A 17,355-nucleotide genomic window follows, 5' to 3' on the forward strand; every position below is an offset into this window, starting at 1 on the left:
ATTAGAAAAATGTTCATTCGAATTGCCCCAGATTCCATTCTTGGGGTATATAGTTTCCGGAGTTGGCCTGAAGATGGATCCAGACAAGGTGAATGCTGTACTACATTGGCCCCAGCCAACTACTCTTCGTGCTATCCAGCGTTTTTTAGGTTTTGCCAATTACTATAGACGCTTCATTCAAGACTTTTCTTCCATTGCATCTCCTATTGTGGCCCTGACTCGGAAAGGGGCTAATCCTAAGCAATGGTCGCCTGAGGCTCTTCAAGCCTTTCAAACACTAAAAGAGTCCTTCTCTTCGGCTCCAATCCTTCGACAGCCTGATGTGACACTCCCCTTCTTTCTAGAAGTAGATGCCTCTAATGTGGGCTTAGGAGCCATTCTCTCCCAACGCTCTGAACAGCAAAAATTCCATCCTTGTGCCTTCTATTCTCGGGGTCTTCTGCCCGCAGAGAAGAATTATACTATCGGGGACAAAGAGTTACTGGCTATCAAAGCGGCATTAGAGGAATGGAGATACTTATTGGAAGGAGCTCGCCATCCGGTGACGATCTTCACGGATCATAAGAACTTGTCATATCTTCAGTCTGCCCAATGCTTGAACCCTCGTCAAGCAAGATGGTCTCTTTTCTTTTCCCGTTTTGAATTAATAATAACCTTCAAACCAGCTGCCAAGAACAAAAAAGCTGACGCTTTATCTAGAGCTTTTGTGACGTCCTCTGATATAGAAGAGGTTTCCAACCATACCATTCTAGACCCCAAATGTATCTCACTGGCTGCTTCATCCACCAAAACGCTACCATTTGGGAAGACCCTCGTGCCTCCTACTCTAAGGAGGAAAATCCTTTCGTGGTTCCATGCCTCTCGCTTTTCTGGACACGCCGGTGAACACAAGACCTTTGAGATTCTCTCTCGAAGTTACTGGTGGCCTTCAATGAGGAGAGACGTCAAAGAGTTCATTGCTTCCTGTGAATTATGTTCCCAATTCAAATCCTCCCGCAGAACTCCAGCAGGGTTGCTGCGACCACTACCCATTCCGTCCAAACCGTGGACCCATATTAGTATGGATTTCGTTACTGATTTACCACCTAGTAAGAATCATAACACTATTTGGGTGGTGGTGGACCGATTTTCGAAGATGGCTCATTTCGTCCCTCTGTCTGGTTTGCCTTCTTCGTCTATCCTGGCTGAACATTTCATTAAAGAGATCTTCCGCATCCATGGATGTCCGTCTGAGATTGTGTCAGATAGAGGAGTACAATTCGTTTCCAGATTCTGGCGAGCCCTTTGTAAAACCTTGGGCATACGATTAGCACTCTCATCGTCTTACCATCCGCAATCTAACGGACAAACTGAACGTGTCAATCAAGATCTTGAGACTTTTATAAGGATGTTCTCTTCAGCCAATCAAGACAACTGGGTAGAGTTGCTTCCTTGGGCTGAATTCGCCCATAACAACATGTACCATGAGTCATCATCCAAAACTCCATTTTTTGTGGTTTACGGTCACCATCCGTCTTTTCCGGAATTTCCTGCCCTCCCGCCCACCCAAGTCCCTGCGGTCGAGACTGCTTGTCAGACCTTTAAAAATATCTGGTCTCAGGTCAAAACCTGTTTAAAGAAGACATCTATCAAATATAAATCTTTCGCAGATAAGAAGAGGCGGGCTATTCCACCACTAAAAATTGGAGATCGTGTCTGGTTATCTACTAAAAACATTCGTTTGAAGGTTCCATCTATGAAATTCGCCCCTCGTTTTATTGGTCCATATAGGATCATTCAAGTAATCAATCCAGTATGTGTGAAACTTCTTCTTCCTAAGAATCTTCGGATTTCTAATGCCTTCCATGTGTCTTTACTCAAACCTCTTATTATCAACCGTTTCTCAAATCCTCCCTCAGCTCCGCAGCCAGTTCAAGTTCATCAGGAGGAGGATTTCGAAATTACTGAGGTACTAGACGCAAAAATTTTGCGAGGAGTCCTCCGTTTCCTCGTTCATTGGAAGGGCTTTGGTCCTGAGGAGCGCTCTTGGATCAAAGCTGAAGATCTTAATGCTCCTGCCCTTTTGAAGAGGTTTTATTCCAAAAATCCGGACAAGCCCGGTTCCAGGCGTTCTGTGCCCACCTTTAAAAGGGGGGGTACTGTCACTCACCGGACCGTGAGTGCCTCTTCCCGGACATTTAGGAACCGTGGCCGTCCTCCATCCTGAGGGTCTGCGCATGCGCAGCCCTTTCCTATACTTCAGTGTATGTCCCTTTAACTCAATTGGCAGATCAGGCAACACTCCCTATATTAAGCACCTGTGGTCAACACCACGTTGCCTGATCTTGGAGTCTCATTCCCCATGAGTCTCTGAAGGTGTTCCTATGTTTCCTCGTGTATTCAGCGCTGCTGATTCCTGTGGTTTCCAAACCACTTCTACCTCTGTGGTTTCCAAACCACTTCTACCTCTGTGGTTTCCAAACCACTTCTACTACTGTGGTTTCCATACCACTTCTACCATCAACTGTATCATCGTGACTGTTGGCTGATTCCTATCCGCTGCCTCCGTGCACTACAGTCTTCTATACCACTTCAACGCTATCATATTCCATTGTGACTGTTTGCTGATTCCTATCCGCTGCCTCCGTGCACTACAGTCTTCTATACCACTTCAACGCTATCATATTCCATTGTGACTGTTTGCTGATTCCTACCCGCTGCCTCCGTGCACTACAGCCTTCTCTCCACATCCACTCACCTGTTCATCATCAAGTCTGTGAGCTGATTCCTATCCGCTGCCTCCGTGCACTACAGTCTCCAGCTCGTAACTCGTCTGTGTTCATCATCGTGACTGTTAGCTGATTCCTATCCGCTGCCTCCGTGCACTACAGTCTCCAGCTTGCAACTCGCCTGTGTTCACCATCGTGACTGTTAGCTGATTCCTATCCGCTGCCTCCGTGCACTACAGTCTCCAGCTTGCAACTCGCCTGTGTTCACCATCGTGACTGTTAGCTGATTCCTATCCGCTGCTCCTGTGCACCTCAGCCTCATCTCATCTCTCCCGTGTTTCCTCGAGACTGCTGCTATTATTACCATCTGTTTCTCTTCGTGATCAACAGCTCCTGGTCTACTCTGCTCTCCCGTGTTCCATCGCTATTGGTACCTGTTGGTTGCTACTGGTTACCTCCGTGTGTCCGCAGAGCCCTGCTGCTGCTGTCAGCGCTATCGTCCACCCGCTGCTGATCCGCTCTCCACGCCTTCCTGTGTCCTGCTGGTCTCTACCCTCCTGTCAGCATTGGATTCGTATCTCATCAGCTACTCCTCTGCTAGATCATCTCCATTCTCCTGGGTCCTCCATGAGTCCAGTTCCACGTTCTACTGATTCCTGTGGATTCGTGTCCCTGTTGGTCTACTTACCTGTGCGCTGCACCTACTAGACTCTTCCTCCAGGGACTTCTCATCCTGCCGGCCTCCGGCCGCTCAGGTATCGCTGCACTCCTATCTGACTGCCTACTTCTGAACCACGGTATGCATACTTCTCATTGACTGTGCTGGTGTATTGCATACCTTGCTGGACTGTGTTGGTTCTCCTCTGGAGTCTGCTATCCGCTGAGTCTATTGCCATCATTGACTGTGTTATCTTGTGCTGGATTACTTCAAGAGACTTTCTATATTTGCAGACCTGTTCAGTCATTTATATATATATTGTGCATATTATTGTGGATCGTGTTTAAGGTGCCCGTGTACATCCTGTGTTGCAGTCTCTCCCCGTACACCTCCTCACATATATATTCAGTGGTACAACTTGCTGAAGGCAGACCACTGATCCCTGTTTCTTGTATCACCTGTTCCAGTATCCTCTCACATAGCAGTGGTACAACTTGCTATCACAGACCACTGACTACCCGGATACCTCCACTTGGATTCCATTCCTTCACTCAGACAGCGGTACCACTTGCTATCCGCAGACCGCTGACTCTCATCACCTCCTCGTTGCTGTTGGACATTCCTCCTCACTATAGCAGTGGTATAACTTGCTATCGCAGACCACTGACTACCTTTCACGTGTCCTTGTCCATACAGTTCCTCGTGTATCCATACTTCCATATTACCAGTGCTGCTAGTCATAGACTTTCCTGAGCATCTCATCATCTACCATTGCCTGTTCCGTGATCACCCTGCTACCAGAGTACACTATTACCATCTACATTGCTCTGGTAAGCCTACCACCTGGTGATCCCTGGGTAAAGACTCCTAGTGCCCGTGACACTTATGTTCAAATTGAGTAGTATAATGCAATAATGCAGATTGTGTATGTACGTGCTGAGTGTGTATATACATGCTGTATGTACATGCTGACTGTGTATATACATGCTGTATGTACATGCTGACTGTGTATATACATGTTGTATGTACATGCTGACTGTGTATATACATGTTGTATGTACATGCTGACTGTGTATATACATGCTGTATGTACATGCTGACTGTGTATATACATGTTGTATGTACATGCTGACTGTGTATATACATGCTGTATGTACATGCTGACTGTGTATATACATGCTGTATGTACATGCTGACTGTGTATATACATGTTGTATGTACATGCTGACTGTGTATATACATGCTGTATGTACATGCTGACTGTGTATATACATGCTGTATGTACATGCTGACTGTGTATATACATGTTGTATGTACATGCTGACTGTGTATATACATGCTGTATGTACATGCTGACAGACAGGTGGATAAACCGAGCACAAAGAAAAGGCATTGCTTTAAAGAATCTACATACAGAAGAAGATACTGCACACTACTGAACATAGCCATTGTTGATGTAAGACATGAACCATAAAAGGTGAGCAGTGGGGTAGGTATGCTTCTAATCAGGACGGGAACATGCCCAAAGCAGAAGGACTTATCTGGATGCTGCTGAGACCCGTGGAAAGTCTGTTTGCAGGTTGGGTGAGAATGTGATGTGTCTCATGAAAGTTCTTGGTCATGGTAGTCTACAACTGCCCCCTGGCTCTAATGGATCAACCATAGCCAAAGATAATGCACTAATGGGGTTTAATATTCAGAAATCCTATGTTTGGGTATTTTACTGCTTCCAAGAGCTAAATCAGTGCAGCATTTACTCTGCAAGCGTAAGTTTTAGCAAAATGTATTGTACAACTGTATAAATAAAAATAATGTATTCTAGATTATAAGTCAACAATTGAATAACACTAACAGGCGAAAACATGTCAAAATGTCATTTTATATATAATTTTGTATATCGCAAGCAGAAAGTATTATTGTTATGTAAGTCAGCACAGTGAGACTAAGTTTTCTATTTAGTTACATCTATCTATCTATCTACTTATCTATATAATAAATATGTATTTACAATCAGAAATTGACTTTTAGGAATCACATTTCCTTTTTTTTAGCAAGATACAGATTAGTGTTGGCATAGAAGATGTATCTTTAGATAGATCTCATTTGGAGTTATAACTTGGAATTCTCGCTGACCCTTTGTCACGAATCAATGCAGGAATACAGCTAAGGAGCCACGAATATGGTGAAAAACTCATTTTTTATGCTTTGCTCTCCTTAATGACTGTCAATGTTTATTTGCTGAAGAGTACAAAACAGAAGGTGTAATAATGAGCTTTGCAGAATTACCAGGTACACGGCTGATGCAGGTAAGCAGGAGGTATGGAGTGATCCCAAGCAGCAAGTGCAGGGAAATCTTGAAGTAAATACCAGGTTCACAGATGAATCTTGAAGTAAATAACAGGTTCACAGATGATGCAGGTAAGCATAAGGTATGCTGAGATCCCAAGCAGCAAGTAACCCAGAAGAAAGCAACAACAATAACCAGCAATGTATGCTGGGAGTGACAGGTATACATAGGGGAACACCCAGGTGTAAGGAATAATTAGTTCAACAAGGTTAACTCCTAAAGCTCAAGAAACAGGCACAATAGCAGCACCTCTGGTGATCATAGGTACTGCTGCTAATACATAAAATGAAACACAAATAAAGTCCAAAAGTCCAGAAGGCAGGAGTTGTCAATATAAAGCAGCAAGCTTGTAGGCAGGTTGTTACACTCTTGTAGTGAGGCTGTTTCTATTCATCGTCTCACACTGGACTAGCACAACCTGCTCTGCTCTGATCAGACCAAACTATGCTTTAATGTTCATCACCTATATATGGTACACCTAAATAGTGCAAAAACCAGGCCCGTTCCCCTAGTGGGCTACCTTGGGCTGGGCCACCTGCATTTTTTTTTCCTTTAAAATGGGTTGCTAAGTCAAGTTTAGCCCCCAGGGCTAAAATTTGTCAAGCCTCACCTGCTAAATTAGGAACATCTCCATAAATAACCAGTCTCCTCCACCTAAAGTATCTTTTTCTACAACATTTTCACTTGGGCACAGAAACACATGAATTACATCCATTGCATGATGACAAAAAATGTTGCCTATCCTTGTAGACACCATCTTGACATGCTGACATATATGCATACCAGTAACACGGGTGCACGGAGACAGGATCATGATGACACAATTTGGCTGATGCAGAGTTGGTCACAAATAGGGTGTAAATCGGCGGTTCCCAAACTGTGCACCGCGGCTCCCAGGGGTGCCGCGGCACTGTCACTGGGGTGCCGCGGGCCAGCCATATTAAAAAAAAAGAAAGAACACAGTAACTTACCAATCCGCCGGGCGCCGGGACCCAGTAGACTCCTCTCTCCCGCAACAACTGTCACTGACGTCGATATTCGATATTCAGTAATTGGTAAGTTACTGTGTTCTTTCTTTTTTTTTTATATGGCTGGCCCGCGGCAGAGGAGTTAGAGGGATCGTGACAGCGGGGCAGAGGAGAGGCAGAGGAGGGTGACAGCGTGGCAGAGGAGAGGCAGAGGAGGGTGACAGCGGAGCAGAGGAGGGTGACAGCGGGGCAGAGGAGAGGCAGAGGAGGGTGAAAGCGGGGCAGAGGAGAGGCAGAGGAGGGTGACAGCGGGGCAGAGGAGGGTGACAGCGGAGCAGAGGAGGGTGACAGCGGGGCAGAGGAGAGGCAGAGGAGGGTGACAGCGGGGCAGAGGAGAGGCAGAGGAGGGTGACAGCGGGGCAGAGGAGGGTGACAGTGGGGCAGAGGAGAGGCAGAGGAGGGTAACAACGGGGCAGAGGAGAGGCAGAGGAGGGTGACAGCGGAGCAGAGGAGGGTGACAGCGGGGCAGAGGAGAGGCAGAGGAGGGTGACAGCGGGGCAGAGGAGGGTAACAGCGGGGCAGAGGAGAGGCAGAGGAGGGTGACAACGGGGCAGAGGAGAGGCAGAGAAGGGTAACAGCGGGGCAGAGGAGAGGCAGAGGAGGGTGACAGCGGGGCAGAGGAGGGTAACAGCGGGGCAGAGGAGAGGCAGAGGAGGGTGAAAGCGGGGCAGAGGAGAGGCAGAGGAGGGTGACAGCGGAGCAGAGGAGGGTGACAGCGGGGCAGAGGAGAGGCAGAGGAGGGTAACAGCGGGGCAGAGGAGAGGCAGAGGAGGGTGACAGCGGGGCAGAGAAGAGGCAGAGGAGGGTGACAGCGGGGCAGAGGAGAGGCAGAGGAGGGTAACAGCGGGGCAGAGGAGAGGCAGAGGAGGGTGACAGCGGGGCAGAGGAGAGGCAGAGGAGGGTAACAGCGGGGCAGAGGAGAGGCAGAGGAGGGTGACAGCGGGGCAGAGGAGAGGCAGAGGAGGGTGACAGCGGGGCAGAGGAGAGGCAGAGGAGGGTGACAGCGGGGCAGAGGAGAGGCAGAGGAGGGTGACAGCGGGGCAGAGGAGAGGCAGAGGAGGGTGACAGCGGGGCAGAGGAGAGGCAGAGGAGGGTGACAGCGGGGCAGAGGAGAGGCAGAGGAGGGTGACAGCGGGGCAGAGGAGAGGCAGAGGAGGGTGACAGCGGAGCAGAGGAGGGTGACAGAGGGGCAGAGGAGAGGCAGAGGAGGGTGACAGCGGGGCAGAGGAGAGGCAGAGGAGGGTGACAGCGGGGCAGAGGAGAGGCAGAGGAGGGTGACAGCGGGGCAGAGGAGAGGCAGAGGAGGGTAACAGCGGGGCAGAGGAGAGGCAGAGGAGGGTGACAGCGGGGCAGAGGAGAGGCAGAGGAGGGTAACAGCGGGGCAGAGGAGAGGCAGAGGAGGGTGACAGCGGGGCAGAGGAGAGGCAGAGGAGGGTGACAGCGGGGCAGAGGAGAGGCAGAGAAGGGTGACAGCGGGGCAGAGGAGAGGCAGAGGAGGGTGACAGCGGGGCAGAGGAGAGGCAGAGGAGGGTGACAGCGGGGCAGAGGAGAGGCAGAGGAGGGTGACAGCGGGGCAGAGGAGAGGCAGAGGAGGGTGACAGCGGGGCAGAGGAGAGGCAGAGGAGGGTGACAGCGGAGCAGAGGAGGGTGACAGAGGGGCAGAGGAGAGGCAGAGGAGGGTGACAGCGGGGCAGAGGAGAGGCAGAGGAGGGTGACAGCGGGGCAGAGGAGAGGCAGAGGAGGGTGACAGCGGGGCAGAGGAGAGGCAGAGGAGGGTGACAGCGGGGCAGAGGAGAGGCAGAGGAGGGTGACAGCGGGGCAGAGGAGAGGCAGAGGAGGGTGACAGCGGGGCAGAGGATAGGCAGAGGAGGGTGACAGCGGGGCAGAGGAGAGGCAGAGAAGGGTGACAGAGAGCAGAGGAGGGGGGACAGTGTGACAAAGGGCAGAGGGGGTAGTGTGAGAGAGGGCAGTGTGTCTGGATGCAGAGGGCGCAGTGTGTCTGGATGCAGATGGGGCATTTTTGCATACAACTAAATAAGTATTTCTGTCCTGACCTAAATACTTATTAAAAATTTTTGACCCAACTACTTCTAAAACAGGACTGCTCAATAATTATATTGGAGGTGTGCCTTGAAAAAATTTGGAGACTCTAAGGGTGCTGCGAACTGCAAAAGTTTGGGAACCACTGGTGTAAATTATTCTTTTACAAAAAGAGCATGGAGAAATAGTGTAATAAGAGCCGCGCGCATCTTGAGATGTGTCCGCATCCGCATCACCAGCATATTCGTCATGGTTAAGACAAGTCATCGTCATCTGCGAGTATTTTCATCTGCTCTTTAGCAGATGCAAAATATGTGCCTCCTAACAGGTATGCATGCGTGTTTCTGCAGGTCTATATGAGCTGCATTCACTTAAAAATGAATTTACTATACTTGGCCCACATTAGGACTCCGCTTCCCCCCCCCAGCCCGCCTCTTAAATGCCAGAATTGCTCAAGTCTGAATAAGCACATATGTGGGTGCTCGTTTTCTGGGCATGCTAGAGAGATTTCATGCAACATACCCTAAGCAAGTTGACATACATCCCACTCTGCACCAGTATGCCATGATGTACCTGTCAGTTTTCAAACATCGAACCAGTAATATTTTGGTATATGACAGTGGTTTGTATTGCTTTGAAATACAAACCAACTACACATTACTCCTGGTGGCTCTTGTGAAGATATTGTGTTTATCTGGCCTCATTATACTTACTTCATACTGGCTGGCCCCTCAGGGGTGCCTTACTTTGCAGGGGAAGCCTACCCAGTACCTTCTAGTGTTCTTACAGTCATTCAGGGAATGCAGTTGTAAAAGTACAACAATACATTTAATACATTTGTAATAAAAACAATCACTAGAATACTAGATACACACAGTAAATAAATGCCGGGCAGGATTACCACATTATCTGTCCCTTACCCCACTAGCTTAAGGAGCTTCACTCACCTGAATGTCCTGACTTGCTGAGACCTGGCCACTTAGCCTAACAATCTTTTCTCTACCAGTGTGGCAGGAGTCAGGTTCTTGGTCTTCCTGTTAGATCAGGCCAACCAAGTAACAAGACCCACAGAGTTCTACTGAGCGGCAGATGTCCCAGCGGGATGCTCAGTCCAGCAGAAGTCTAGACTTTAATGTAGGAGATTTTCCCAGGATCAAAGCAAAAAAAAACATCCACCCCCTGGCTCTAACTCTATTTTCTATACCCTGAAGTTTTCTCACAATCCAGGGCTGGGTCAGTGGCTGCCTTAGTCAGTGGGATCATCTGAGTGTGGTTGTCTGTTAAATGCTGTTACAGAGCTGTCCCTTCTCATCCCAATACATCCCTTGGTTCCCTGCCAGGCTCATACCAAAGTATCTGATAAATACAACCTGAGACAATGGTGACATGCACAGGTTAATTAAAGAGCAAAACCAAGATGATTAAATGACTCTCCAAGTATTAACCACTTACAAGTTTCCCAGCCAGAACTAGCTTCCAGCTGATCAGGACTTCCTGTAAAGAAAGGAGGGAAGAATGAATGCAGCTACAACCCATTCATCTGTATCCTGGAACTGGGCCGTACCTGATCCTTACCCATAAACCACCTGGCTTCACTTTAAGAAGAATGCATAACAGTATCCCTGCAACATCAACTAAACACATTTTTGCAATGGATAATATAGAATGAAAAAGTCTCCTATATAGGCATGGCTACAATGTCCCCTTATCCCCATGTAATACGACACTACACTTGCACTCTGGTGAGCTGAGGAACACTAACAGGGCTAAATTAAATACATGTTGTTATTCTTCACATTTTGTGAGACATTGGAGACAAGCTGGTTAAGGTGATATCAAACTTGTTTGGTCACAGCTTTGTTACCTCCTAGTCCCTGTCTCTTCCAGGACTCACTCTGATTCCTCCTGCTCACTATTCTAATTGGCAGCTTTGGTCTGTAGCAGGGATGAGCGAAGTTGCAACAGAATTCGGTGAAAATTGAATTTCAAGTGGAACAGATTAGGTGGGATGTTCAAGTAACATATCTTAAAGTTCTGCTTTTGATTTGCCAATCATTTTATATTTGTAAGTTGCATAGTCCTCAAATGTATAGTCTACTAATAGAGTTGGGATGACAGTGTCAGTTAATTCTGCTTTGTGGTATAATTGAGGGGGGACAATATGCAGAACACTTACAGCCAAATTGTACCGGAGGCTCGTCAAAAATTCTGCCCTTGGAATGAGGCTAGTGTTCCTTGGAATAGTTTGCAGGTAAGACTACACATGCGTTGGAGAGGGGTAGAGCGTTTGGCTTAGGTTGTGCTTAGGCTGCAGATGAGGAAAGGAATGCTTGAAAGTTTAGGGTTAAGCTGAAGTAGGGAAGGTTAGTATTAGGGATGAGTAATATATTGGCACTATCAATGCTGGTCTGGGGGATGAAGGGCCCACAAGGGGAATACAATGGTAGAGGCCCACCAGAGGGGGTGTTGCCAGCCACTAGAGTGGCGTGACCAAGCTACTAGAGGGGGTGTGGCAAGCCCACAAAGGACAGCTAGCACCATAGTGTAGTATATAAAGAATGCAATGTGTATATAAAGAGTACACAGTCTTGGCCTGCCACTTAGATTGGGAAGGACAGTCACCAAAAATTGGAATTGCCCCACTAGAATCAGAACAGTTGGCAGACTGTCCTGCTCTCTCCTACCTGTTCTTTTCACTTTCACCCACTGTGGCTGCTTGCTTCTTTAGTTGTGGCTTGTCTGGATCCTGGAATGTTGGGGACCCTATTTGGAAAATAAAATGGGTCCATTTAGAAAATTCCATCCAACGTTAGCATTAAATCAAACATTACCACAAGCTCACTGTTCCATCACACACACACACACTACATTGCCACAAGCCCACTGTGCCATCACACACACACACACACACACACTACATTGCACAAGCCCACTGTCCAATCCCACACACACTACATTGCCACAAGCCCGCTGTGCCATCACACACACAGACTACATTGCTGCAAGCCCACTGTGCCATCACACATACACACTACATTGCTACAAGCCTCCTGTGCCATCACACACACATTACTGTGCCCCTTCATCATCACCACGCTGTGTCTCCTTATGATCATACTGTGCCCCCTTATGATCACCACGCTGTGCCCCTTTATGATCACACTGAGCCCTCCATGCTGCTGCCCCCCTTCATCACTCTGTGCCATGCTGCTTCCCCCGCTTCATCACTCTGTGCCATGCTGCTCCCCCCATTCCTCACTTTGTGCCATACTGCTTCCCCCTTTCATCACCCTGTGCAATGCTGCTCCCCCCTCCATCATTCTGTGTCATACTGCTCCCCCTTCATCACGCTGTGCTTTTCTGCCCCCCTTGTTCATTAGTCTGTGCCTTTCACCCTCCCCCTTCTTCATCACTCTGTGGCTTTCTGCTCCCCCTCCCCTCTTCATCACTCTGTGCCATTCTGCTTCCACCCCTTTTTCATCACTCTGTGCCTTTCTGCCCCCCTTATTCGTCACTCTGTGCCTTTCTGCCCCCCTTCTTCAACACTCTGTGTTTTTCTGCCCCTCTTCTTCATCACTCTGTGCCCTTCTGTCCCCCTTCTTTACCACTCTTTGCCATTCTGCTCCCCCTCTTCAACACGCTGTGTCTTTTTGCCCCCCCTTTCTTTATCACTCTATGTGCCGTACTGCTTTCCTCCCCCTGCCTCCCTTCCTTTACTTACTTTCCTATTGGCTTCTTTAATCTATTTTCTTGTGTGGGGTTGATTCTCAGCCAAGTAAGTGGGCTCACAATTTTGCCTAAGAACAGAGCCATTAATAAAGAATGGTACCAAAACAAGAGCAGCTTCTCCAAACCATCCAAGAAGAGTTTGGTGACAGACAATGCATATTCCAGCATTTTGGAGCACCTTGCTGTAAGGGAAAAGTGATAACAGTGGCTTGAGGATCAAAGCATCGAAATTTCGGGTCCATGGCCAGGAAACTCCCCAGACCTGAAGCCCATTGAACTTGTGGTCAATCCTCAAGAGGTGGGTGGACAAACAAAACCCCACAAATTCTGACAAACTCCAAGCATTGATTAGACAAGAATGGGCGACCATCAGTCAGTATGTGGATCAGAAGTTGATTGACAGCATGTCAGGGCGAATTGCAGAGGTCTTCAAAAAAGTAGGGTCAACACTTCAAATATTGACTTTTTGCATAAACTTATTGTAATTGTCAATAAAAGTCTTTCACAAATATGAAATGCTTGTAATTTTACTTCAGTATACCATAGCAACATCTGACAAAAAGGTCTAAAAACACTGAAGCAGCAAAGCTTGTGAAAAACAATACTTGATTCATTCTCAAAATGTTTCGCCATGACTGCACAGCATTTGTGTTATAATAAAGTTTATTAACATAGGCATTTCTTTTTTCAGTAGCACCAGACAGTTAAAGGTATAAATCAAACAAAATAAAATCGCACATAAAAATAGCCAATAATAAAAAGAACCAATGTGGTTAATGAGGGAGGTGCAGACATGAGACAAAGGATAGAAAAGGCTGTGCTAATGAGATATTACAGTATAGGGCAATGATGAAACAATTGGAGATGATGGGACTCATAGGCGTCATGGGACTGGTAGAACATGCAGAGGGAGTAGTTGGGGGTATGATAGGCTACAGTGATAAGTTGGGTGTTGAGAGAGCACTTGAAAGAGTGAAGTTTGGGGAGATTCTGGTCAGGCAGGGTAAGGAATTCCATAAATGGGGGGCAGCACAGGAGGAGTCTTGAAGGTTGGCGTTATAGGTGGTTACCAGAGAGGAGGAGAAGTGTAGGTCAGAGGCAGACCGAAGAGAGCAAGAGGGATTGTATCACCTGATGAAATCAGAGATGGTTGCAGATGAGGGTGAATTGAATTCTGATGGAAATGGGGAACTAATGGAAGAATTTGCATAATGGTGCAGCAGATATAGAGGGGTGGGACAGGAAAAATCATCAGTGACTGTGTTGCATTTAGGATGGATTGCAGAGGGAAAAGACAGGTAAGGGGGTGGCCATATAATAAAAGGTGGATAAGGGTTTTGATAATGTCCACAAAATATTGGGACAACTATGAGCACTTGTGTTGGCTCTAGATAAGCCAATGTGTTCATGGTCATTAAAAGGTCTAACATGTCTGGAGTGGCCATGAACATGTAGATTATCTTAGTGTCCTGGGTTAGATATATTGATGATATATATTTCATATTGAAGGGGGCAAGGAGCTTAGATTATTTTGTCTGCATCTGAATGACAATCAATTAAACATTCATCTAACTTTCAATGTTAGCAGTTAAGAGGCCAATTATCTAGACCTAGCTATTTATATAGAGCAGAAAAAAATGTCTACCAAAAACTATATTAAGCCACCTCACTGCAATTCATACATCCAAGCAACAAGAAGCTACCACATTAATTGGTTGAATAATATTGTTGGGAACATTTGAAGAGTCTAAGAAAAAACTGTGCAGATGTGAAGATTTTTAATTACAGGCAAGACTAAAGACTAATAATTCCATTCTATTAAATATCATTCCACACAAGCCAAAATTTCTATACAGAGAAGCAGCCAATTTGAGAAACTAATTAGTGAAAAGCGCCCTACCGAATTATTAAGACTGAAGACCTCTATAGATGCGGATTCTGCCCAGTCTGCAGCTCCTGCAGTAGAATAAAGAATAAAGTTTCTGAATTCCCATCTACAATAAATGGAATCATGTATGCCATTGAGGAATTCATCACAAGCAGGGCTGGATTAAGCGAAGGGAGGCCCCAGGGCTAAGGGCACTGTGAGGGCCCCCCCCGCAATGACCCCCCCCCTTCCCCCGTGAGCTTACCTCCTTCCTTTGTTCCATTCCCTGTAGTGCTTAATTACTACAGTGACAGCAGGCAGCTAACAGCATAACATTTGCTGTTAGCTGCCTGTCATTCTCCTTGAAAAGGTGACAGTCGGAGCCGGGGGCGGGGAACCCGATCCGATGAATGCTGGTGGGTCCCCTATCTGCCTGAGGCCCCTGGGCTGTAGCCCCTTTAGCCCTATTGTTAATCCTGCTCTGATCACAAGGAATAGGAGAAATAATTGGGAAAGGATGATGTTGATACTGTATAGGCAAAAACATAACGGAGGTGGATGTACACGTTAAAACTGTCCATCCAAGCAGACTGAATGCAGATTTTGAACTCAAATGTTTCTTGGGAAAATATTTTATTTTGGGTGACTTTTGGGTGAATTAAAGTATACAATTATGTATTTATACTTATACATCAAATATAAAAGAAGGGTTAAGCGATATTGCTTTCAAATATTTATTTCTTTTAAGGAGTTACATGGGTTTAAAGCATTTGAAAACACAATTTATTCACTATCCAAAAAGTGAACGAACAGCACATTCTAGGCACTAAGCATCATGTTTCAGTAACAACATGACATCACATTTAAGGTGGATATTTTTAATTGGCTAATAGATAAGAGCAGCCCACACCATCAGTTCAAGTTGATGATGATGACTGACATATTTAGTATGCTACATCCAGATAAGCTTAAAGATACATGTGATGTGGATAGGTACCCGGGCGTAAATGGTGCTTTAGTGTGCTCAAGTAGATTATCATCATCATCATCATCAGCATTTATTTATATAGCGCCAGCAGATTCTGTAGCGCTTTACAATTGGCAACAAACAGTAATAAAACAATACTGGGTATTACATACAGACAGAGAGGTAAGAGGGCCCTGCTTGTAAGCTTACAATCTATGGGACAATGGGAGTTTGATACACAAGGGTAAGTACTACATCATATTGCATAATGATCTAGCTAGAATGCAATGGTTAAAAAGTATTAGTGGAATGTATGTTCAGTCACATAACTATGTCAGAGGATTGTTGTCTTGTGTTAGGTGTGTAGAGGGTGGTTATAGGGTAGATTTAGAAGGTGGTTGAGGAATATTATAAGATTGCCTGAAGAGGTGGGTTTTCAGAGAACGCTTAAAGGTCTGTAGACCAGAGGAAAGTCTTATTGTTCGAGGGAGGGAATTCCATAAAGTGGATGCAGCCTGGAAAAAGTCATCTAACCGAAAATGGGAGGATGTGATAAGAGTGGAAGAGAGACACAGATCTTGTGCAGAACGGAGGTGTCGAATTGGGAGATATTTTGAGACAAGTGAGGAGATATATGTTTGTGCAAATTTGTTGATTGCCTTGTATGTTAGTAGAATTATATATTGGATTCACATGAATTAAAGTTTTTGCAGTGTCTTGTGTGAGATATGTACGTATTTTGGAAATGTTTTTTAGAAGTATGCAGCATGATGTAAATATAGACTTGATGTAAGGAACAAAGGATATTTGTGAGTCAAGGATTACACCTAGGCAGCAAATATACACTTTTCGTTTAATGAGTATATTTATAAAAATCAATAACATTGAAGCATGAATAATAAAACAATTCGCCTGATCATCTAAATGACAAAGGGTAAAAGAAATAATTTAGACACATATAATTCACTTTAATCAAGTTTAATATACAAATTAAAACACATAGGTATATAAAGCTCAGAGACAAAGGTACCAATATCACTCCTTATAGTAAACAAATGAATATAAAGGATTGTTCGTGGTATACACAAGCAACTTATTTTGTCTTTGAGTCTCTAATAAACATTTTCATAAATATAGCTGACTAGTCGGAGTGTTATCTACTGATTCAATCCGGTAATTGACAATTGGCATTTACTCACCAGTGCCTCTTGTGGTCTTCACTTAGTTGTCTGTCTTTAGGGTTGGTGTCTCTCCCCCAATTATGGGGTATTCGGTGTCTGGATTTGAATTCCTAATTTTATCAGTGGGGAATTTTTAATTATCCTGGTGACATTCAGCGTTCCATTGGATACGCATTCCATTTTAATGCTCCGTGGGTAGAGTCTATATGGGTTCTCTCCTTCATAATGTGAATAAATGGTTTTGAGAGGAAAAAAACAACAAATGGCTTCCAGTTTACTTTCTATAGTGTATCTGCACGTTTCCTGGAGCAATTCATGAAATCTGACGGATGTCTCTTACATTGCCTGTCGAGGAAGTATACAAAGAACCTCAGGCAGACACACTCCGCTGACGGAGCGGAGACACAGACTCTCCCAACACATCTAAGGGAAGTCCATTGGATTTCACTGTGGTGTCCGGCTGTGCAATTACTGGGGTTTGAGGAAAAATGAGTGGTGGTATATAGCCATGGAGCGTCTTCACGGACCGTTCCAGAGGCACTGCGATGTACAACGCACAGAATTTAATTAACCCCAATAAAAGTATACAGAGCAAAAAATATACTGTCCATTAACCTCAGTATGAGAAATAAAAGTGGATGTGCACCGTGGTCAATAAAGAAAAAACAAAACTCTGTTGGTTATCATTCAAAGTATAGCCCATACTGATGACTGTATACAAAGCCTCATTTTGGTGAAAAAGTATAAAATGTAGACCTTATTTGCGGTGGTAATAGAGTGATCGGTGCTGTAAACACCGACACTCTTTAATCCTACAGAATTATTCCTAT

This window comes from Mixophyes fleayi, chromosome 5, assembly GCF_038048845.1.
Source record: "Mixophyes fleayi isolate aMixFle1 chromosome 5, aMixFle1.hap1, whole genome shotgun sequence".
Classification (NCBI taxonomy): Eukaryota; Metazoa; Chordata; class Amphibia; order Anura; family Limnodynastidae; genus Mixophyes; species Mixophyes fleayi.